This window comes from Hoplias malabaricus, chromosome 2 (assembly GCF_029633855.1).
Source record: "Hoplias malabaricus isolate fHopMal1 chromosome 2, fHopMal1.hap1, whole genome shotgun sequence".
Taxonomy (NCBI): Eukaryota; Metazoa; Chordata; class Actinopteri; order Characiformes; family Erythrinidae; genus Hoplias; species Hoplias malabaricus.
The window spans coordinates 82,092,663-82,116,680 of NC_089801.1; the positions used below are offsets into that span (position 1 = coordinate 82,092,663).

Consider the following 24,018-nt stretch of genomic DNA (forward strand, 5'->3'; position numbering starts at 1 on the left):
ACCCAACATAGAGCATCTAAGACCAGCAATACCCAACATAGAGCATCTAAGACCAGCAATACACAACATAGAGGATCTAAGACCAGCAATACCCAACATAGAGCATCTAAGACCAGCAATACCCAACATGGAGTATTGAAGACCAGCAATACCCAACACAGAGCATCAAAGTCCAGCAATACCCAACATAGAGCATCTAAGACCAGCAATACCCAACATAGAGCATCTAAGACCAGCAATACCCAACATGGAGCATCAAAGACCAGCAATACCCAACATGGAGCATCAAAGACCAGCAATACCCAACATGGAGCATTGAAGACCAGCAATACCCAACATGGAGCATTGAAGACCAGCAATACCCAACATGGAGCATTGAAGACCAGCAACACCCCACATAGAGCATCTAATACCAGCAATACCCAACATGGAGCATCTAATACCAGCAATACCCAACATGGAGCATCGAAGACCAGCAAAACCCAACACAGAGCATCTAAGACCAGCAACACCCAACACAGAGCATCTAAGACCAGAAATACCCAACATAGAGCATCTAAGACCAGCAACACCCAACATGGAACATTGAAGACCAGCAATACCCAACACAAAGCATCTAAGACCAGCAATACCCAACATAGAGCATCTAAGACCAGCAACACCCAACATAGAGCAATACCCAACATGGAGCATCAAAGACCAGCAATACCCAACATGGAGCATCAAAGACCAGCAATACCCAACATGGAGCATTGAAGACCAGCAATACCCAACATGGAGCATCGAAGACCAGCAAAACCCAACATGGAGCATTGAAGACCAGCAACACCCAACACAGAGCATTGAAGACCAGCAACACCCAACACAGAGCATCTAAGACCAGCAATACCCAACATAGAGCATCTAAGACCAGCAACACCCAACATGGAACATTGAAGACCAGCAATACCCAACACAAAGCATCTAAGACCAGCAATACCCAACATAGAGCATCTAAGACCAGCAACACCCAACATAGAGCATCTAAGACCAGCAACACCCAACATAGAGCACCTATGACCAGCAACACCCAACACAGAGCATCTAAGACCAGCACAGACATCTGTACTGTATTTTTAAGTAATTAATTAATTTATTTATTTTTTATATTTTTCATTAGCGTTATAGCAATGATCACAAAAATTAACACAGTGGTAAAGTATCTCAGGTGAGGTCAGCAGGATGTTACTTGGGTTTTTTAATTCAGCTGGATGGATCAAAATCCAAATAATTGTGGCTATCCTTGACCTAATAGAGTGGAAATTTAAAAATGACATATCATCCCCACAAAAGTAATTTTTTGGTAAAACAACCAAAAACTGTTAATTTTGTCATGAAAGATTACTTTATTTTTACGGTTAGTCTTGTTAAAATTGTCATCTAAAGGTTGTTAAAAACAGTTTTTTAAATCTATTCCATTTATACAGTCTTTTTGTTAAATTACATAACACTTTTCAAATAAGAGTTTATTCTTTTAAATTTTAATAAAAAATACATTGGGAAAATCTGTAAAAAAATGTTTTTGTTACCATGAACATTTACAAATCAGCTGGAAAGAAAATATGTAAAAGTAGAAAAGGAAATAATAGACAAAAAGTGGAAGTTAAAAAGTCAGATGGTTGTGTATGTGTGTTTGTGTGTGTGTGTGTGTGTGTGTTTATTACCACAGAATGTTTAAATGTTTGTAAATCTCCATCTGCACAGTGTGGGTCTGTGATAAAAACTGGACACTTAGCATCTCATGCTTTGGACTTTTCTCAGCGTTAAAAGACACGTGTGATTAAAGTGAGAGTTGTGCCCTCTGCTGGAGAGAGAGGTCAATCACAGCTTGAATCACAGCACTGTTTAACTGAAGAGACTCAGAATGAACCCTGGACATTGACCACTGTGAAGAGAAAAGTCTGCATCTGGTTAGTTTTACAGTTTTAACACTCACTCAGTCAGGAGTCCAGGGTCTACCTTTGATCCATAAATCCAAATTAACCCTCAATAAACTAGAGTCTTTGAAGGTTGTTACAGGCAGTAGAAGTGTTTTGTGTTAATCGCCGTGTGAATCATATTGGTCAGTTATCACTGATCAGATTATGAGAATATACAGGACATTTTTCACTGTGTGAGACTTGTCTGGTTTAATATTAAAAACTATTTAATATAACAGTGTGTTGTTTGTGACAGATAAAAATCATTTTATTAATGAGTGGCATGAACTGCTCTGTTTGTAAGCCATTTCATATAAAGCCCCCAACTCTGCACTAATGTTCCAGTTAATGTTCGGGACTCAGACACAGACTCAGTCTTTAAGCCTGGACTGACAACCTACTTGCTAAATATAGCTTTCAGTGATTAACCTTTTCTCTTAGATAAAGACAGAGGGAATTGTAGTTAACTGAGATGTTGTTGCTGTTGTCCCAACACTCACACTTGATCTCTCTTGTTTGATGACAGTGGAGTGGTGGATACCAATGTTTTAGGGGGCCCTCATGTCTTGTGTTACCTGCTGGTTCTCTCCTCTTAGTTCAGCTGTTGTAGTCAGATCTGCCTGAGTCTGACAATATTCATCTCTAGAGTCCAGAAATACAAACTGAACTAATGCCATGTTTCTACTTTCTTTGAGTTAATGACTGCACTCCTGTCTGGCGTAACACTGATGGATGACTGACCATTGCTGAGACCAGTTATCTGCCCTCCATTGCTGATATCTGGGTCTTGGTTCCTCCTAAGGTTTTTTCCTCCAACTTTGAAGGAGCTTTTCCTTGCCACTGTCACCTTTGGCTACTCACATGGGGTGTTTCATTTAGATTTCTGTTTTGTCTATGTCTGTAAAGCTGCTTTGTGACAACATCACTTTACTGTAGAGGTAGATGCCTCTGAGAGTGGTGTTGGAGCTGTGTTATCACACTGCAGTTGTCCCTTACACAAAGTCTTTCCAATAGCCTTTTATTCACAAAGTGGAATGGAATGGATTGATAGAACTGGGGAGGGCGGCACGGTGGCGCAGCAGGTAGTGTCGCAGTCACACAGCTCCAGGGGCCTGGAGGTTGTGGCTTCGATTCCCGCTCCGGGTGACTGTCTGTGAGGAGTTGGTGTGTTCTCCCCGTGTCCGCGTGGGTTTCCTCCGGGTGCTCCGGTTTCCTCCCACAGTCCAAAAACACACGTTGGTAGGTGGATTGGCAACTCAAAAAGTGTCTGTAGGTGTGAGTGAATGTGTATCTGTGTTGCCCTGTGAAGGACTGGCGCCCCCTCCAGGGTGTATTCCCACCTTGCGCTCAGTGATTCCAGGTAGGCTCTGGACCCACTGCAACCCTGAACTGGATAAGGGTTACAGATAATGAATGAATGAATGATGGAACTGGGGATGAACTGAGAAATGTCAGCTATGAAACTCACTCAAGAGGAATGGAGGCCCTGCCTGAGGGGGCAGAGTATTCAGGGGCATGTTGTTTTGGCTAATCATAAAAATGTAGATTATTTGTGCATTGCTAAACATTCAAACTCTAGAGAAGCTGAGTTTTTTTCCTCCAGTTTCCAAATTTGTTTCACATTTCATCCAGGAACAATAAAACTAAAACGGACGCTTTACCTTGTGTTTTTCAGGAAGAGAAGAATCAGGTGAAGGATCTTTCTATGCTGATTTTGCCTCCTCAGGTCACTGTAGCACAGTTCTAGTGGGTGGCGAATCAAAAAAGAGACTGACACAGTGATGGAGGGCTGTGTGATTCTCTGACAGTGTCCTCCACAGAAGTGTTATGTTCCTGAAACATTCAGGGATGGCAGTGTGGGCTCATTCATCTGTACGTTCATGTCATGCAGGTGAACATTACACCTGATTACACAAAGGTATTGTTGGGAGAGTATTCACACTGATATATACAGAATAAGATCACCTTACTCCATATGTGCTCAAAGTAAAACACACAGGTCTCTTCCAGCAGGAAAATGAATGTTATTAGATGTGACAGATCCACCCTGGTCCCACATCAAGGGAAATTCTGTTACAGACCTTTCTCTCTCCCAATTTTACACCACTATCAATGACAGATTTTGCAGTGGAATGAGATTTGTTCTGTTCATATCACTTCCAGCTGCTTTCCAGAGCAGAGACACACTCTTTCAGAATATTGAAATAGTGAATAAAGTAAAACATTTCCTTTTCCCCAAAAATAGATTATTATAACGATCAAAATTTCAAACAAATAATCAAATGATCAAAATGACTTCCTGTGTATTCTGTTTTACTGTTGTGTATTGTGTAGAGCCTCTGTAATGGAGCAGAGGTCTGAGAAAAAAGAAACAATGTTGAATGAGCTGATAGAGAAAGTTCCTGCTGGTTTCAGGGATACGAAATATGAACAAACAGTTAAATTAATCTACTGCAAGTTCCACCATCATCAATGTACTATGAGAGGAAACTGAAAGGTGAATAAATAACTTGGTACATTTTAATTAAGATTCTCCTAGCTGTTGAATCAGACATTAAAATATTTGATTTCCCATCTCTTAAAAAAGTGATCAATTTCTAAAACATGGACAGAATGGCTGGTCTTGTACTGTTTCAAATACACCATTAGGCATATGTAGGTGCAGCTTCTGATTTACAAGAAGCCATGCTGCTGTCTGTCAGTGATGCCCTATATTTATAAGAGTATTGGACATTAAATTGTCAGACTTGTTTGTGTGTCTGTGAGACTGACAGTGGCATGAAAGTAATGAAGGAAATGGAACAGAAACATGTTCAGTGACCTTTAGACAAATCTAATTGTTTCAACATGGCATTACAAATGGTTCAGTGAATAAAGATAAGCTTTATCCACCTATTTTCACTGAATGTGATTTATTCAGACAAGTCAAAATAAGCTAATGGAGGCACATGAATAACTTGATTTAATTTTTTCCACATCAGATTTTGAAAAGTGAAATCTTTTCACCCTCTCTATATTTTATGTGAACTGCTGTCAACACAAGTTCACTGACACATCATCTTCATCTATGACATTGACATAGCAACATCCATCCAGTTGGATTATTGTATTTATGTCTCAGCTCCCAGCACTTTCTCACAGAGCTGCACAGAAGAAATATAAAGAGTAAAGACCTTGGCTTGTGACTGAAGACATATCCCTACAATATGTCCAAATATGGACACCCACCTAGGTGAGATCCATATGGGCAGCCCAGCCTGATACCAGATAGTTTTGTCCACAGTTTAAATGTTGCCATATATGGGTGCCCTCTAGAGTCTTTGGACTCTGGGATCCACCAGCTGGAGCTAAGAGCTTTACTGGATTTCTACTCTTAACATATCTGAGATATATTCCAGGCTGAGACCAGGTATGAGCTGGTCTGGTATGAGCTGCTCGAGTTGCTCGGTCAGCCTTTGCGTTTAGGTTGCTTCCATGTGGCAGATAGGGGGTGGAATCACATGACTACAGCTTGGTAGCATGGTTTTAAAGGGACAGTATATGAACACACAATATGGACATAACAGAATAATAATCAATATAATCAATATAGACAAGATTATGTCAAGTTCTGAATGTCGATTTCGATAAATTGCCCAGCCCTAAACCAGAGTAATGTGCTCTGATCTCTTAGTCCTGTTTAAAACTTCAGCAGCAGCATGTGAATGAGCTGGAGATGTGGAGGCTTTTATGTATACAGTTTATATAGTTAGTGAAGGTGAAATCAGAGTCTACTGGCATGCCAAAATTGTGGACCTGAGATACAGAGTGTAGTGGTTCCCCTACAAAATGAGACAACCCTTCAAAAGGGTCTGCAGCAATATCAGGGAAACTCTGCTGGAATTTAACATAGTTAAATTTAAGGAATCATATGCCTTCAAATCACTGGATATTATCACACACTCCTAATTCTCGGTGATATGAAGCTAAATCCATCTGCTAATTATGTGGCCTTTTTTTAAACTTCAAATTCCACCTTAAAAGTTGCAATAACCACAAGTGCTAGAAAATAATTTCTTCGCCATTTTAGGTGGAACTGAATATTTACTAGCTAACTACCATGATTTCTGCTTGTTATGAAGTAAAGGGACATAATGTATTGAATCTACATTAAATTGAGATTATACAATATTTGTCTTAGTTTTTAAATGAGAAAATACTGACATCTGTGGCTTCTTTTGTTTGTTTGAACTGTCATCCTGTCCATGATTCACAAGGCTTTCAAATGAAGGGGTCCTGCATTTGAAGTGTGCCCCTGAAAAATCTCAAGGAGTTTCAAGGAGTATACAGCCCTCCCCTCAGCCCTACACCTGTTTCCCAACAAGGATGGAGACACCCTCACCCTTAGGCAAAATGGAGTGGTAGGGCTAAATGTTAGCGCTAAGGGATTAAATGGGACTCTACTGAAATGTGCTCCAACAAGTTTTCTGGTTCTGAATATAAGGAAGCTACAAGAGGTTTATAATTCAGTCTCATGAACAGTAGGTAAGCTGAATGTTTGAAGACTCAGAAGTGAAGACTCTGAAGATCAACCTCAGAATCAGATAATTCTGTGCTCAGATTTCTGATGAGTGTTATCTCTGCTAAAAATGTTTGTTTTAAGCTATTTTGGGACTGGATTAGTTTAAGGTGGGGAGTTTAAGATGTATGAGTGTGAAGAAACTTTTAAAGGTTTAAATATCCATTACTTGATCTTAAGGTTTTTTTCCACCTTTAAATGTATTAACATAAAATGGTTCTTTATGGAACCAAACGTGGTATGGCATCATTCAAAGACCCCTTTGTTGCATTTTAACTTTTAAGGATGTACTTCACAAAAATCACCTTCTTCTGAAAGTACAGCTCCCCTATAAAGGGACTTTGGGGGTGGGTGGGGGGATAATGGACCTTGTATTTACTTTCTCAAATCAAAAAATGGCAAAGCAATATATGTCTATGAATTTTGTAAATGTTGTGTTACCAGTTTTTAAAAAAAAAACTGCTGTACTATTTTTAATAGTTCATTACAATGAGATCAGTAGTGAAAGCATCTTATGAGTCTAAGAGGTCTAAAAGACAAAGTCATATCCTCATTACATTACCATATTTAATTTGTATGTACAGTAAAGATATAATTAATTATGTTAAAACATTTTTGCCTTTTACTGTTTTACTGTTATACTCTTTGTTAAATACACAGATTAGCCTGCCTTAGGACTCTTATATTTGTCTTACACTCTAAGAATAGTTGTTGAACTTATATGAAATAATATAATGTGATTTTTATGTATAAATAATAAGTGAGTATGACTCGTGATTGTGATTCCTTATTGAAATACATTATGTTTTCAAAAGGATTCACTCACCCATCCAAACCATTGTATTCAGGTATTCCAAACACTTCCATGGGCAGTGTATAAAACTAAGCACCTAGGCATACTGACTGATTCTCCAAACATTTTTGAAAGAATGGTTTGCTCTCTGGAGCTCAGTCAATCCAGTGTGGTACCGTGAAAGGATGCCACCTGTGCAAACTGTCCAATTATGAAATTTCCTCACTAATAAATATTATACAGTCAACTGTCAGTGGTATTATAACAAAGTGGAAGCAATTGGGAATGACAGTTTTTCAGCTACAAAATGGTAGGCCACATAAAATGACAGAGGGGGGTCAGTCAATGCAGAGCACAGTGTGCAGAAGTTGCAGACTCCATCGCTACAGAAATCCAAACTTCATGTGGCCTTAAGATTAGCTCAATTACAGTGTATAGAGAGCTTCATGAAATGGGTTTCCATGGCCAAGCAGCTGCATCCAAACCTTACATCACCAAGCACAATGCAAAGCATTGTAAAGCATGCCACCACTAGACTCTAGACCACTGGGGATGTGTTCTCTGAAGTGACAAATCATGCTTCTCCATCTGGCAATCTGGGTTTAGCAGTTGCCAGGAGAACAATACTTGTCTAACTTTATTGTGCCAAGTGTAAGTTTGGTGGAGGGGGGATTATGGTGTGAGGTTGTTTTTTCAGGACTTGGGCTCTGCCCCTTAGTTCCAGTGAAAGGAAGTACAGAAGCGATTTTAGACATTTTCATGCTCCTAAATTTGTGGGAACAGTTTGGGGAGGGCCCCTTCCTGTTACAACACAATTGTGCCCCAGTGCACAAAGCAAGGTCCATAAAGACATGGATGAGTGAGTTTGGTGTGGAAGAGCTTGACTGAATCTGCACAGAGTCCTGACCTAAACATGACAGAACACCTTTGGGATGAATCAGAGTGGAGACTGTGAACCAAGCCTCATCCAACATCAGTGTCAGACCTCATTAATACGCTTCTGGAAGAATGGTCAAAATTCCCATAAACACACTCCTACACCTTGTGGAAAGAGTTCACAGAAGATTTGAAGCTGTTATAGCTGCAAAGGGTGTCCCAACATCATATGGACTGTATGGAATTTCACTCAAGTTCATATGTGTGCGAAGGCAGATGATTAAATACTTTTGGAAATATATTGTATCTGCCGGAATACAATCAAGTTCTTTGCTTTCACACTTTTATCTCCATTTTATATGATATACAATATATAAAACAATAAAATAATTGAAAACAAGTCCAGATGAACACATGCTTACTCCACAGACATCAGTGTAACCTGACTGGAACTTTAATGCTGTTTAGAAAAAAAACAAAAATGAGGCCAGTAAACATTTAAGTCTGGACTCCTATAATTTGATTTATGTTAATGAAAGTCAAGTCAATTAGTATTAATGATACCATAAATGATATTAATGATAATCATGTATCATTAATGCTTGTCTAAGTAGCATTCATGCTAGCCAAGGAAAAATAGCCTTAATTATAGTGCAAGTGATGTGAATGCTAGTCAGGTAGTGTTAATGCTGGTCTAAGTAACGTTAATGCCTGTCAAGTCACATGTAAATAATGAGAATTTTAGTCAAGCCAAGTAGCATTAATGGTAGTCTAAGAAACTGATACTAGTCAAGTAGTGTTAATGCTAGCCTAAGTGACAATGATATGAGTAAAGAAGCATTATTGCTAGTCTAAGTAATATCAAGGTTCTTTACATAGTCTTTATGATAGACTAAGTAACTTTGCTAGTCAACTCAAGTATGGTTAATGCTAGTCTAAATAATATCAGTGCTAGCCAAGGCAGGTAACATTAATGCTAGTCTAAAGCCATTTTCACAAATTAACCCTGTAGATATTCAGGAGAATTAGTCTCAGAGACATAGCTCGCAGCGTGAGATTTGGTGTCAGACACTTTCTCACAGCAGGAAATGTTCCACATGTGTGCCTATGCAGCACCTCCAAGAGATACAGCTGGATTCTCTGGAACATTAGCTGCTCTATTTACACATGCACTCACTCCGAATGTACCCAAAATTTGTACTAGAATGACAGAAGTAATAAGTCCAGGTAAAATCTAATAGTGTACAGCTCCTCTGGATAAACACCAGAAAAACGTGAGGGGCTACTCAGCTGTAGAGGTTTTAAAGCTAGTAACATTGTTGGTGGCTTCAAAATGGCACAAGGTGAGTAGATAACACAATGCCATATCAGATTCAATCAAACACATATTACTGTATTTAGGATGGAAATATTAGAAACATTCCCTATCATCTTTTATTCCCTGTAGAAAATCAGAATATAGTAAACTCAATTTTAATGTTATAATCAATTTATTGTACATTTCTGTATGAATAACATACTTGAGATCTGAACCTGAATTCGAGCCAAAAACATATTGTCTGAGGTTGTGTCTGTCAATATCTCTCACACTAATATGGCAGGACTGTCATACACCTCAGGCACAATCCATTGCAATATATATGATATGATCAGTGTTAGGGAGTACCGGAATACATATAACGATGTTACTTATTTAGAATACAAAACATAAGTAACTGTATTCCATTACAATTATATTGAAAAAATAATTGAATAAAGTTACATTGGTGAAATGAATGAATTACATGAAAGTATTTATTTATTTAACACAAGGCTTATTTAAATAAATTGTAGGTTAAAGCTCCAGGAGCCACAAACAATGTATTAACACAAGGTTGGCCACCCCTGCTATGTATCTTTTTCAAACATTGAACCAAATCTATTCTGCAAGTTGGTAATTAACTCTACTCTTCCTAATGAATATAAATGTGGATTTACAAACTGAAGACTCATAAATACAACCCAGAAAAACTTAAAACTTTGTTTATCTTAAAATTCATAATTTTATCAATGCACTTTTGTTTGTGGATGTGTTCTATGTGAAGCAAGCTTTCACAAGTAACAGTTGGACAGAACAGTGCTCACTCTAAGGCAGAAACTGTCCTTTTTATTTATTCATGTCCTATATTTTAAAGAGCCTGTTCATTTGCAGGGGTTTTCAACACTGATACAGGAATGTGACAACTGTTTTTAAAATCTGCTGTTGTTTTATTGTTTTTAAAGTGATTTTGCTCTGAATTCATTGTTAAAATTAAATACATTTTTACATGAAATTGTCTATAGATGTGTGTCCACAGTTTTTTTAATTGTCTGTTGTCTGTCTTCATTCAGCTCCAGTTATGCAAGATGGCAAGTGAAGATGTGTTGAAAACTGATGAAAATGGTAATGCAGTATAATTATTTATTTCCTTTATCATTTTATAACTTTCAGCTGTTCGGGCATTTCTCTCAGTGCAAAGAAAAGCTCATATTTACATTTAGACTGTTCTTTAAAAAAGTAGTTAATTATCTGAAATATCTGTAAATTCAATAAGTCTGTTTACTATGCACAAAAATATAAAGTTTTAACTGTGCCATGAAAAAATGCTAAAGTTGCATATAAATAAAAGCAATTTAATTAGATTTTACAAACTACAATTCAACAATGAAAAGCTAAATAAAATAAAATCAACAAGCATCTTAACTGCCATCTTATAGAAAAGAAATATCTTGTCAGTGCTGGTTTACAGTAAGAGTGTGTCTGGACCAAAAAAGAAAATGAAACATTGTTATACATATCTGGGTTGTGTGTATTTACATAGAGGTAGTTTTACAAACTGGAAACAATGTGAGAGGTGGATAAAGGAGTCAGTACAGTGCCAGAAATTTCTCTACTGCATGGCCAGTTCCGCTACAGAGAGGTTAGGTTTATCCTCAGCTCATTAAATATTTATAATGCACACTTTTCCATCAAGGTGTGATTATTGTCCCACCTTGTGAACATTTGTATTGTGTTCACACAAACCAGAGTTCATTTAGAAACAGACTGAGAGTCACTTGCTTATTTGATGTGCACCAGAGTTCAGAAGTGAGCACTTATGGCTGATTTAGGGCCAAAACACACTTCACACAAGGACACAAACACAAAACCCAACACTCTGCAAAGGCACAGTCCTGCTGTACAAACTCAGCATGTGCGCTTATGCTTACTGTGGCAGTTAAAACACTTAGCGTCATAGCGTCTGTAAACAGAATTTTAAATATGTCTACAGTGGAGGTGGATGAAGTGGAAAAAGAAAAGGCTCAGTAGATTGTGGGGTGTGCAGTCTCTGGAATCGGTGGAATATTTGTTTATATGAGGAACCAATTCTGTGAGTGAATCCAGAGAGCTAGTCCGCCATGACAATTGACTATGGACGACTTGATTCCTGCTATAGAGCCCCTGACAGCAATGCCTAGAATGCTGCTCGTGCTTGCATTGTTATGATATGCCTCATGACACAATCTGAATGCATCTACATATGAAACCCTGTCTGTGCAGTTTGAAGCATCTGCGTTCACATCCTAGTAAGAAGTATGCTTTGGCCATATGCGGCTGCATTGACCTGAGGCAGAGCCTACATTGTAGCCAGCGCAAGAGCCCTGCACCAATGTGAGCATTTATACTTGTGTTGCAATTACACCATCAAAACATTAGTCTGAATCTCAAACATTTTGCTGTACACTATGTAGTTCACAATGCAGTGGTGTAGTAGTATTAATTTTATAATCTGTACTATTTAGAGAATAGGGTGCTAATTAGCATAGTTTACTCGGGATGCCAAGAAATAAATAAATACAAAGCCACCTTTTTCCTGGTGTATTTTATTTTATTTTATTTTTTAGTCAATTTTTTCTTGTTTCACCATTTTATTTGTTCTATGACATCCAAACCAATGTCTGAGGAAACCTGTCACCATGAATTTGCTGCTGTCTACAATCTCTGTCATGTGGGGTTTCTGGATGTCTTTGGTTCAGTTTGAACAATTTCTGCCCACCGAAATACATAGTAGATACGGGGGATAGCAACAGTGAGTCAAATCTCACTCATATCACTTATAGCAGCACTTTTCAGTGACACTATTTGAAGAAAGAAATGACAATATAAAATGTCAAGCATCATGAGTTAACATTAAAACATTTTCTTGTTTACATACATGTTGTTTTCTAAGGGGTTGTTAACAACATCTTTCAGGTTTATCACTAAAACACAGACATTAAATGATTCTAAATGATTATATAATTTCTCATCTCTTCAGCCCTATGTAACCCTACTGTGTCCTCATTTGAACACAGCTCCGCCTACTCCAATCCAGACCATCACAGCCCAGAGTCAAGGAAGTATCGTTGCCCCTTTTATACATGGAAATACTATTACTACACTTATATTAAATAACATTGGAACTGGCTCTACACTACAAGGTAAATGTTGCAGTATAAATATATAGTATTTGGATGAATAAATAAACCAAAGTTTATCTCTCCTAAACCAAATTGGCTTTTAGTCCATTTAAAATATAAATTACATTCTGTTTAATTATAATATAATAATATTTTAGACTGTGGATTTTTTTCTTAGTCATATTAGATATGATCAATTTCTTTGTTTTCACATAAAATTATTCCAAAGGGAACAAAGTGTGTCATTTCCTCCTAAGTGTTGAAATGATTAAATGCAGGAATGTTAAAGACACATATTACGCTGATGGTTTCTGTTAATTACAAATGGAATTTAACTCCTGTTCACAATAAAGAAATGATGGAATAAAGAAGAGTGATTGTATAGGTTCAGTCCTGGAAGTAGTCCAATCTTGCCTGTTGTTTCTGACTCAGTAAAATCCAGAATCCTACCACAGCAATTTTAATCAAAGAGCAAACCAAACACTGCTAAATGTGTTTATGGGAGAAATACCCTTGTATTAAGCAACAGAGTATCTCTCTGTGTGATTTACATTTTACATTAAATCTGAGGAAGCAGCTTTCATCTTTCTGGGCCTAATACCAGATAAATTTATATGTTTTGTCTTTTTTTTTTTTTTTTTGCTACCCTCACAAAGTCTCTGCTGACAGTGCTGCAGCTGAGGCTGGAGACTCAGATAGATCTTGCACTGCAGGTAACACATCTTAGTAATTTTTATTACATGGCTGTTTTGCTTAATCATCACTAACTCTATAATTAAATGCTTATCCTATAAATAAAAAAACATTTAATATATGCTATAATCTTATTCTAGGGCTGAATGATTTAGGGAAAATTTATATGAGCTATTTCTCAGGTACATATTGAGACTGCAATTTATATTCCATTTATTGTCTATTGTTTTTCCCTTATGACAATAAAAGGGTACTCATGTTATTTGGAGCCACTAATTTGTACTAAATCACTACCAATGTGTAATTTAAATTGTTTTAAGTTATGGTTTTAAGGGCAGCACAGTGGTGCAGCAGGTAGTGTCTCTGTCACAGTTTCAGGGTCCTGGAGGTTGTGGGTTCGAGTCTCGCTCCGGGTGACTGTCTGTGAGGAGTGTGGTGTGTTCTCCTTGTATCTGCGTGGGTTTCCTCTGGGTGACTGTCTGTGAAGAGTGTGGTGTGTTCTCCCTGTGTCTGTGTGGGTTTCCTCCAGGTGACTGTCTGTGAGGAGTGTGGTGTGTTCTCCTTGTGTCTGCATGGGTTTCCTCTGGGTGACTGTCTGTGAGGAGTGTGGTGTGTTCTCCCTGTGTCTGCGTGGGTTTCCTCCGGGTGCTCTAGTTTCCTCCCACACTCCAAAAACACATGCTGGTAGGTGGATTGGCGACTCAAAAGTGTCAGAGTGTGTGTCACCTTGTGAAGAACTGGTGCCCCCTCCAGGGTGTGTTCCTGCCTTGCGCCCAGTGATTCCAGGTAGGCTCTGGACCGACCACGACCCTGAACTGGATAAGGGTTACAGATAATGAATGAAAGAATAAGTTATGTAAAATATACTGAGTATATACTGAACGTGTTAGTCAGGTGTTATTACTACCACTCTTCTAATACAATCTAAAAATATTTATATGTATAACTTTACATTCAGGCAATTTTGGTATATTTCCCCTCATTTAAATTTTTACTATAAACCTCATGTACTTATCATGAATGTATGTCTATACGAATATGTATGAGTGACATTTATATATTTTTTGTATCTACTCAACATAAACTGTTTCCATTAGAAATAAACAATAAAGGAACAGTTTCCCATGGTTATGGGTTGCCCCTTAAAAGGACTTTACATTAAGTCACACATTGCTAAACTAAATGCTTTCACAAGGTATCACTAAATGCTTTCCAGGGATGTATCCTTGTTTTTTTAATGAAATATTGGTCACACTTTATTTGGATGGTCCCTTATAATGTACAGATTATTAAATTATTCACAAACTTTCTGGTGATACTCAGTTGATTATCAACAACATTATGGTAAAAGTTAGATTAAAGAGTAGGTTTGGGCTTTACTTGAGGTTAATGTTATAGCTAGGTTTAGGGCTAGGGATAGATTTAATAGCTGCAAGTTCAGTTGCAATTAATAGATATTTATTCGAATGATACTTAAAGATACACTGGGCATCTACAAACCATCAACAGAGGACCATCCAAATAAAGTGTTACCAAGATATTTAAATAAAAATTAGCAAAATAAAAGAATATTAAGAACCGTCTCCTGTTTGTCTGTGGTGCAATTCCACTCTGTCAAAAATCATGTGCACTTACCCCATGTTTTATTGGCTCTATTCTTTTCAGCAGCTTCTGAAAATAATTTTAAAGACAAAGTGAAAAAGCATTTTAAGGCAGAGTTCGCTAAGTTGTATGAGGGGACTTCAGAGGAAGGAAGTAATGTGCCACTAAGGGACATTTACACTGAACTCTATGTGACTGAAGGCTGCACTGGAGGAGTGAACAGTGAACATGAAGTGAGGTCTGATGTCCGTGGTACAAGAGTACTCACACTGGGAATCGCTGGAGTGGGAAAAACAGCCTCTGTACACAAGTTCATTCTTGACTGGGCAGAGGACAAAACCAACCAGGATTTAGATTTCATTTTGTTCTTTTCATTTCGGGAGCTGAACTTAATCAAAGATGAAGAGCACAGCCTCTGGACACTTCTGCTTTACTTCCATCGTGAGTTCTTTGGTAGAGATGCAATGGAGATCTTGAATGACAAGTGTAAGATGGTTTTTATATTGGATGGACTGGATGAAAGTGAACTTCGTCTAGATTTCAATCTAAGGAAAGTAAGGAATGTAACAGAGAAGACCACTCTCAATAAACTTATAATAAACCTCATAAAAAGAGAGCTGTTTCCCTCTGCTCTCATCTGGATCACCTCTCGACCAGCAGCAGTCAATCAGGTCTCACATCAGTATTTTGATCATGTGACAGAAATAGGTGGATTCAATGACCAACAGAAGGAGGAATACTTCAGGAAGCGAATCATAGATCAGGATCAAGCCAGTATGATAATCTCACACATTAAACAAGCTAGAAGTCTTCACATCTTGTGTCACATACCTGTCTTCTGTAGGATCTCAGCCTCTGTGCTTCAGGACATGTTGAAGAATGAGGAAGACATGAAGAATGCTCCCACAACTCTGACAGAAATGTATGTGCATTTTCTGCTGTTTCACATGAGACAGAAGAGTGAGAAATTCAGAAGGGACAGATCCTATTTTATGAGAATGATCTGAAAGAATGTGACATTGATGTTGAGGAGGCTTCAGTGTACTCTGGAGTGTGTACACAAATCTTTAAGAAGCATGAGAAGGTCTTTAGCTTTGTGCATTTGACATTCCAGGAATTTCTGGCTGCTGTATGTGTGTTCCTCACTTTCAGTGAGACATCCAACCCACTCCTTCAGACCGCACTGGAGAAAACACAATGGCAGAGCAAACATACACTGCTTGATCTTTTCAAAATTGCAGTGAAAAAGAGTATACAGTGTAAAAATGGAAACCTGGACCTTTTCCTCCGCTTTCTTCTTGGCGTATCACTGGAGTCTAATCAGAGATTCCTCAAGAGTCTAAAGGAGGAGCTGCAAATCAAGGAAAAGCATCTGAAGGACACTGTAGACTACATTAAGAAACAGATCAAAAAGAAAAAATATTCAGAAAAACACGTTAATCTCTTCCACTGCCTGAATGAACTAAAAGAGAGTTCTCTGACAAGTGAGATCCAGAACTACATAAATTCAGGAGATCTCTCAACACAGAAACTCAGCTCCACACAGTGGTCAGCCCTAGTGTTTGTGATATTGATGTCAGAGGAGACACAAGAGAAGTTTGAGCTGAAAAAATACAGACTATCAGATGAAGGATTGAGGAGACTACTGCCAGTGGTGAAAAACACTCAACGAGCTCTGTACGTATCATTTTCATTCATGTATTCATTCACTTTTTCATACAATCATATGATGCATACAATGGTTATACACTGCACACACTTAGGTGAGCACTTTGCCTCACTTTCTTTATATAAAACACATGACATCTGGCATTTACTCATTTTAATCTATACAACGGCATCTGTACTTCTATATATTTTTTTTTCAGAAGTGATAAGCTGTTACCTGTTCAGGAGAAAATTAGCCAGCTCTGGTTAATTTTATCGCTTTAGCTATGCTGTGAGAGGCAGCAGTGTTTTAGCTTTGAGTTTTTCCTTAATCTATGATCACACACCACACAAGGTGGATATTTTATGACTAATTACAATTAATATCCTACAGGTTGCTCCTTTAATGCATAGTAACCTAATTTCTTGAGCACTCATAAGTAAATGCACTGTCTACAACTTTTTTGTTACATTTTAAAGACTATTTATATGTTATTCTTAGTTTATTAGTTGTTTTATTATATGAAGAGGGCACAGTGTTTCCTATTTTCACAAGGGGACCCATTTCTGAAATCTTAACAAAACGTCTGTGACATGTTTGCAGAAGCTTTTTAAGCAGAAGTTATTTTTTTATCATCATTTATAATAAAAAATAACATTTTTGTACAGTACTCAAATCTCAGTGCTTGTTCTGTCTGTTTTACACTGTTTGACTTCATTATTTTCTATTCTTCTGAGTTGTAATGTCTTTCCTCTTAACATCAGGTATGAAACAAGTGCCCTTTTTAAATCCAATGCTTTCTTATAGACAGACACTTACTTTACAGTGTGTGGAGTCATTGTCTCCAGATCCAGATTTTCATATTTGAGCTAGTCTTGTTTTAGATATACTCAATAGTTTCATTTGTCAGCATCAAAATAAAGTTAATATTTAAAACTGTACCTAATCAGGAGAGTAATCATTCACCTGTTTGAGAAAATATTGTGACACTGACTAAAAGACTGAAAGATGCTTCTATTCATATTTAACCTGTGCACATATTTATCAGTCTTTTACCTGGAATAGCTGAAGTGGAAAGTGAAAAAGAAATATGTACTAGACTGTGTCTTGCAGGGTTATGATTTAAATTTGTCATTTTAAATGTCAAGGTTGGATCACTGCAACCTCAGCAAAAAGAGCTGTGAAGGTCTGGCATCAGTTTTAAGTTTAGATTCAGCACTGAAAAAACTGGACCTCAGTAACAATGACCTGCAGGATTCAGGAGTGGAGAAGCTCTGTGAAGGACTGAAGAGTTCACACTGTAAACTGGAGACACTAGGGTAAACTCTTAGTGACTTTATATTTGAAGTGTATATATTTTACCATAACAGCAGAGAATAATTATTGTCTTGTTCATTTTATCAAAATCCACAAAGATGATGTGTTTATGTAATTATCCCTTTACAGACTGGCTGTTTGCAATCTTGGTGAGAAAACTTGTGAATATCTGGGATCAGTTTTACAACAGTCCAACTGCCTCCTAAAAGAACTGGACCTCAGTAACAATGACCTTCAGGATTCAGGAGTGGAGAAGCTCTGTGAAGGACTGAAGAGTTCACACGGTAAACTGGAGACACTCAGGTAAACTCTTACTGAGTTTATTCTTAAATATTAAATACTTCAAATATTAAACAATAACAGCAAAATAAAATTATAGCCATGTTCATTTTATGTGCTTTTTTCCATTTTGTAGATCAAAAAATACAAAATCCACAAAGAATATGTTTATGTAATTATGCCTTTTTCAGACTGGCTGTTTGTAACCTTGGGAATAAAACTTGTGAATATCTGGGATCAGCTTTACACCTGTCAAATTCCATCCTAAAAGAACTGGACCTCGGTTACAATGACCTACACGATTCAGGAATGGAGAAGCTCTGTGAAGGACTGAAGAGTTCACACTGTAAACTAGAAACACTCAGGTCAGATTTTTGTGGATTCATTATTGAATGAATAGACATAAGGCAAAATCTTGTTTCAATATTTGCATGTTTTCATTGCATTTTTACATGAAATTTGCAATTTCAGTGATAAATTCCAAGACATCAAATTTGGGAGAATTGGTATTAAGTCTTATAAAAAATGAGTAGAGAGGTGAAAATTATGAATTTTAGGTAGTGCAGTGTTTGGAGTGTTTTTTTGGCTCATTTGCCTGAGCCAAAAAAAAAAAAAAACATAAAATAAGTCCAAATTGAAACATTTAACTTGTTAGCTTCTTAGCTTTTCTCTGTTCACTGATTTACAGTGACATTGTTTAAACTAAGATGAAATGTTAAAGGTAAGCAAATGTCACTAATTTTTAAAGTCTTGGAGACACACAAAAATCACAATCAATGTCATCAGAAAAATAATCTAACAAGAAGAAATATTCACTGGAATTAAATGAAACACAGTTCTCCTTACTGAAAGTTTGTTTGCAGATACCTATAAGTTTTCAGGTAAAAACCCTAAGCCCTCAATGTGTATTTCTGCTGTTCTTCAAAGCAGCTAACAATTGCAAAAAGACTTTAACCTACAGTTTGTTTTCATTTTAAATTTAATATGCTTTTGGACAACTTTTCTATTTCTTGCTTATATGTGATTGTAATGATGCTTTAACTATGAAATAAAAGTGTACTGACAAACAATCAATTACATGAATAAAGTGTATATGTTTTACCTCATTTAATCTCACCTTATTATAAAACCAGACCTGAAAACAATGACCTTACAACACAGCTAAAAACTGCAGAAATAAACGTCTTCAATTTTATTCTTGCTGTGAGTGCAAATGTTTTTTTTTTGTTTGTTTGTTTGTTTACCACCCAACACTGCAATTACCATAGATGGGCAATTATTAATCTTCTATTCTCTATCCTAATTTTGTCACATATAATTTGTTAACTAGCTAGTACTCACAACCCCTCTAAATTCCACCAAACTGTGAGGGTAAATAAAAGCATGTGTTTTTCCTTAGACGTATGAATCAGGCTGTACTTAAACTGTACTTAAACTGTACTCACCTGTACTTAAACTGCATTAAAGCAACACTCAATGCACTTAAAAGACTCAATGGGCTTAAAATGGGTTGGCTACATAAAATTGCTAAACTGCTCAAAAACATATCCTTTGTGGTTTATATCATACACATTTTATATAAAATTAATGATATTATGGTTGGATTTCATTCTGTTTATACATAAGGTACTTTGGTACTTGTGGATACTGAACTACTAAACACCAGCTTGATTTGCTCTGTGTAAATACCACATCTCTAATCTTGTTTAATTCTTTTCCCTGGCTGTCTGCAGATTGTCTTGTTGTATGGTTACACAGGAAGGTTGTGCTTCTCTGGCTTCAGCTCTGAGCTCAAACCCCTCACACCTGAAAGAATTAGATCTGTCCTACAATCATCCAGGAGACAGAGGAAAGAAGCTGCTCACTGATAAAAAGGAGGATTCAGGCTGCAGACTGGACACACTTGGGTATGTAAAATTGAATCATTTTCACTTGGTCATTAGGAGTTCTGGATCTATTTCTGGTGAGACATAGTGTGTGTGTGTGTGTGTGAATCTGTATTTTAATACAGTTTGCATTGGCCCATGGTATGGCATGGCCATCAGCAAATCATGGATAAAACATATCCCAATCCTGGCCAGGACCTGTATTCAGAACAAACATGAATTTATTTTTTCTTCATAATTGCAAAATGTGGAAAGCAGTGAAAAAGCACAAAAGAAGGGCTGAAAAAGCCCATGATAAAAAAGAAGATACTACAACAAGGCACAGAGAAATGCAATACACAGCATTTTTGAGCATTGGCCAAAGTGCAGAAATACATATTCAGAGGTCACAAATTTTACTTCATTAGCTAGCTTGCTAAGTCAACCATTTCTTTGAGTTTGGAGATTGAGTGTGTGTGTGTCTTTGTTATATCTGCATGTAAATATGCTAAAGCCATATGGACAACTGTAATTACTACCACAATTACAGTCACAAGTAGCAGACATTTTAATTCATACAAAATTGTACTTGTATAAAGTCACTTTCTACATATATAGAATATATTTTAATTGATCTTGTAACTAGGCAGCACGGTGGTGCAGCAGGTAGTGTTGCAGTCACACAGCTCCAGGGACCTGGAGGTTGTGGGTTCGATTCCCGCTCCGGGTGACTGCCTGTGAGGAGTTGGTGTGTTCTCCCTGTGTCCGCGTGGGCTCCTCCCACAGTCCAAAAACACACGTTGGTTGGTGTATTGGTGACTCAAAAGTGTCCATAGTTGTGTGAATGTGTGTCTGTGTTGCCCTGTAAAGGACTGGTGCCCCCTCTAGGGTGTATTCCCGCCTTGCGCCCTATGATTCCAGGTAGGTCCTGGACCCACCGCAACCCTGAATTGGATAAGTGGTTACAGTTAATGAATGAATGATCTTATAACTTAACTTCCACTAGCATCACATTAATTATTTTGTTTTTTTGGTGATCAACATTAGCTAACCCAGCCAGAAGGGCAGATTTTGTGTCCAGCACTACTGGTAGTGACATGATATATAGTGATGAATGCTGGTAGGAGATACGATGTGAAATTTAGCCTGGAAACCCCAACAAACTTTAGAATAATCCTTTGTTAGAGCTATGCTTGTGCCACAATATTTGTTCTGGTTTATTTTTGAAAAATTATCTTTATGTTTTTTGTTTTTTAAAACCCGTTATGTAACAGTGCCTGGCATCAGCACCAAAATGGTATCATTCTTCTGCTGCATATTTGTGCTGGTTTGTGCCATTACAACAGGCATTTTTGCTCTTTAAATTTTTGAGTTATAGGATAAACAATAGACAAGTGACATGACTCATCTATTTCTATCAACATCCAAACTACATCAAAGTTTTCTGATTCATTAGTGCTACCAGAAGACTGCCAGAGGGAGGTGGGCATTTAAGGGTAAAATTTGCTGTGTAGATACACCAGGTTAGGGGCAGATCATGAATGATCAGAAAGGATCATACACTTTCAGGAAATAAGAAGCTAAAATATTTTTATTGTTTGTTATTGTCTGTAATTATTGGTCCACTTCCATAGGACAAAGCAATGGAGTAATTATATTATATATCCATAAAAAGTTGATGCAATTTATCAATAATTTACATTTAACTGAAATTATGAATACTGTGTATAGAAATAAAGATATGTAAACTATTAGAACAAAAAGTTTTAGCTAAAATGTTGATAAATGTGTTTCTTCTTTCAGGGTGGAGCATGCAGGTGAGATCCGAATCAGTCAGAGTGAAAAGAAATGTAAGAGTCAAACATAAACTTCTGATAATCAACATTAATACTGACAGATATTAATACAAACCTTCAACAATTTATGCATTAAAGCTATGTTCCTTCTAACTAGAAGCAAGGTCTACTTGAGGAAAATAAGGGGATAAAGAGGACACATTTGTGAATAATAAAACATTTGCTACTTTAGATATACAGGTGTAAAAATTAATAAACATATTTTACATATTCAATTAGGAGAAAAACAGGCCCATGTATTAGTAATAACATTTCTGATGTAATTCTTAAAAGCTGAGATTGACATAAAGATCTTCAATTTCAATGTTTGCTGAAATTTAACATATTACATTCTTTAGGGGTAGATAACAGGACTGTTGAGAAGCCAAAAGTCAAATTTGTCTTTCAGCTGGTTGTATTTGAAGTGCCTGGTATTATATGTAGAAGTTGAAATCACATAGATTTGTTCTTGACAATGGTGGAGACATATGAATCTAACCACCACACCCTAACATTTAAAAATTTCAGTGTGTTGTGTGTCTGATTGTGTTGTATCTAATTGTGTGTTGTGTATCTGATTGTGTGTTGTGTATCTTGTTGTGTTCAGATGCCTGTGAGCTCACACTGGACCCAAACACAGTGAACACACACCTCTCTCTGTCTGAGGGGAACAGGAAGGCGGAGCGTGTTTGGGAGAAACAGGCATATCCTGATCATCCAGAGAGATTCAGTGACGAGTGCCAGGTTCTGTTCAGAGAGAGTCTGACTGGATGCTGTTACTGGGAAACTGAGTGGAGTGGAGGGGTTTTTGGGAAGATTGATATTTCAGTGGCGTATAAATCAATCAGGAGAAAAGGACGCAGTGATGACTCTAGGTTTGGAGCGAATGAAAAGTCCTGGAGTCTGATCTGCACTAATAACAATTACTCTGTCTGTCACAATAAGAACAAAACTTATTTCACTGCTGCCCCCAGATCTAAGAGATAGGAGTGTATGTGGACTGTCCGGCCAGCACTCTGTCCTTCTATGGCATCTCCACTGACACACACACTCACACACTTACACACATTCACCACCAAATTCACTGAAACACTCTGTGCTGGGTTTAGGTTTTATTATACAGACTCCTCAGTGAGTTTGTGTCAAACTGAACAAATACAGACTCTGCAGCTGGACACAGTTGTGTGAAGACAGCAACACTAGCTTACCTTACTCTCACTGTGTTTGGAAATGTATTATTCAAAATAAAACACTCGGCTCTTGAAATGTAACATAATTAAACATGCAAATAAATAATAACTTTAAAAACTTTCTAAAACATGCTTTTCACTTTAATTTCATCTATTTTTCTTCATTCTTTCTCCTCTCACTCTTTCTCCTTTCATCACTCCCGTGTCTCTCTATATTTCTTTCTCTCACTCCCTCTTGCATGGTTTCTGTATTTGTTTTCATTGAAGCTTTGTGGGGGTGGGGGTATAAAGAAGGGATTGGATTTTGGTCTATCAAGATTATGGTGATCTTGTAACATCTAAAATATTTTAATATTTAATATTTAAAATATTTTTGTCGCTCTTAATAAATGTCACAACTTCGAATGTGCGACACCCGCCAGTGTGCAGTTTCTTGAACTTTTTGACAGCTGACTGCATGGCGCCAGTAAAATAATGATGGCACGCAGAGAGAGGACAGCATTTTTGTTTGCTGCCAGTGGATAAGTTCTGCGTTTTTTTCCATTACTACAAGGACTCAAAAAGACATTGAGTATTTTACTTAACCGTCAACCCAACGTCTTTTTTTCGGAGTTAAAAATATATATTTTTTTTTCATTACGACGAGGACTTAAATAGACATTGAGTATTTTACTTAACCGTCAACCGAACATCTCTTTTTCAGAGTTAAAAATATTTTGTTGCATGTTCATGTTCTCTGCAGTCGTTCATTGATTTCATAAATGTAACACAGTATAGTTTGTTTATACATATCACAAAGGCAAAAAAAAAACCCTGTTATGCGCAGTGTTATTTCATTTAAAATTTCAAAAGGGTTTTGTGGCTCCCAGTGTTTTCTTTACTGTGTGAAATGGGTCCAAATGGCTCTTTGAGTGGTAAAGGTTGCCGACCCCTGTCCTAAAGTAAC

At 37.2% G+C, this 24,018-nt stretch overlaps 1 pseudogene; it reads left to right on the top strand.

Annotated features, from left to right (window-relative positions):
• The first annotated feature begins 9,518 nt into the window (after positions 1–9,518).
• Positions 9,519–24,018, top strand: part of LOC136678639 (NACHT, LRR and PYD domains-containing protein 12-like) — a 79,960-nt pseudogene continuing 65,460 nt past the window's right edge.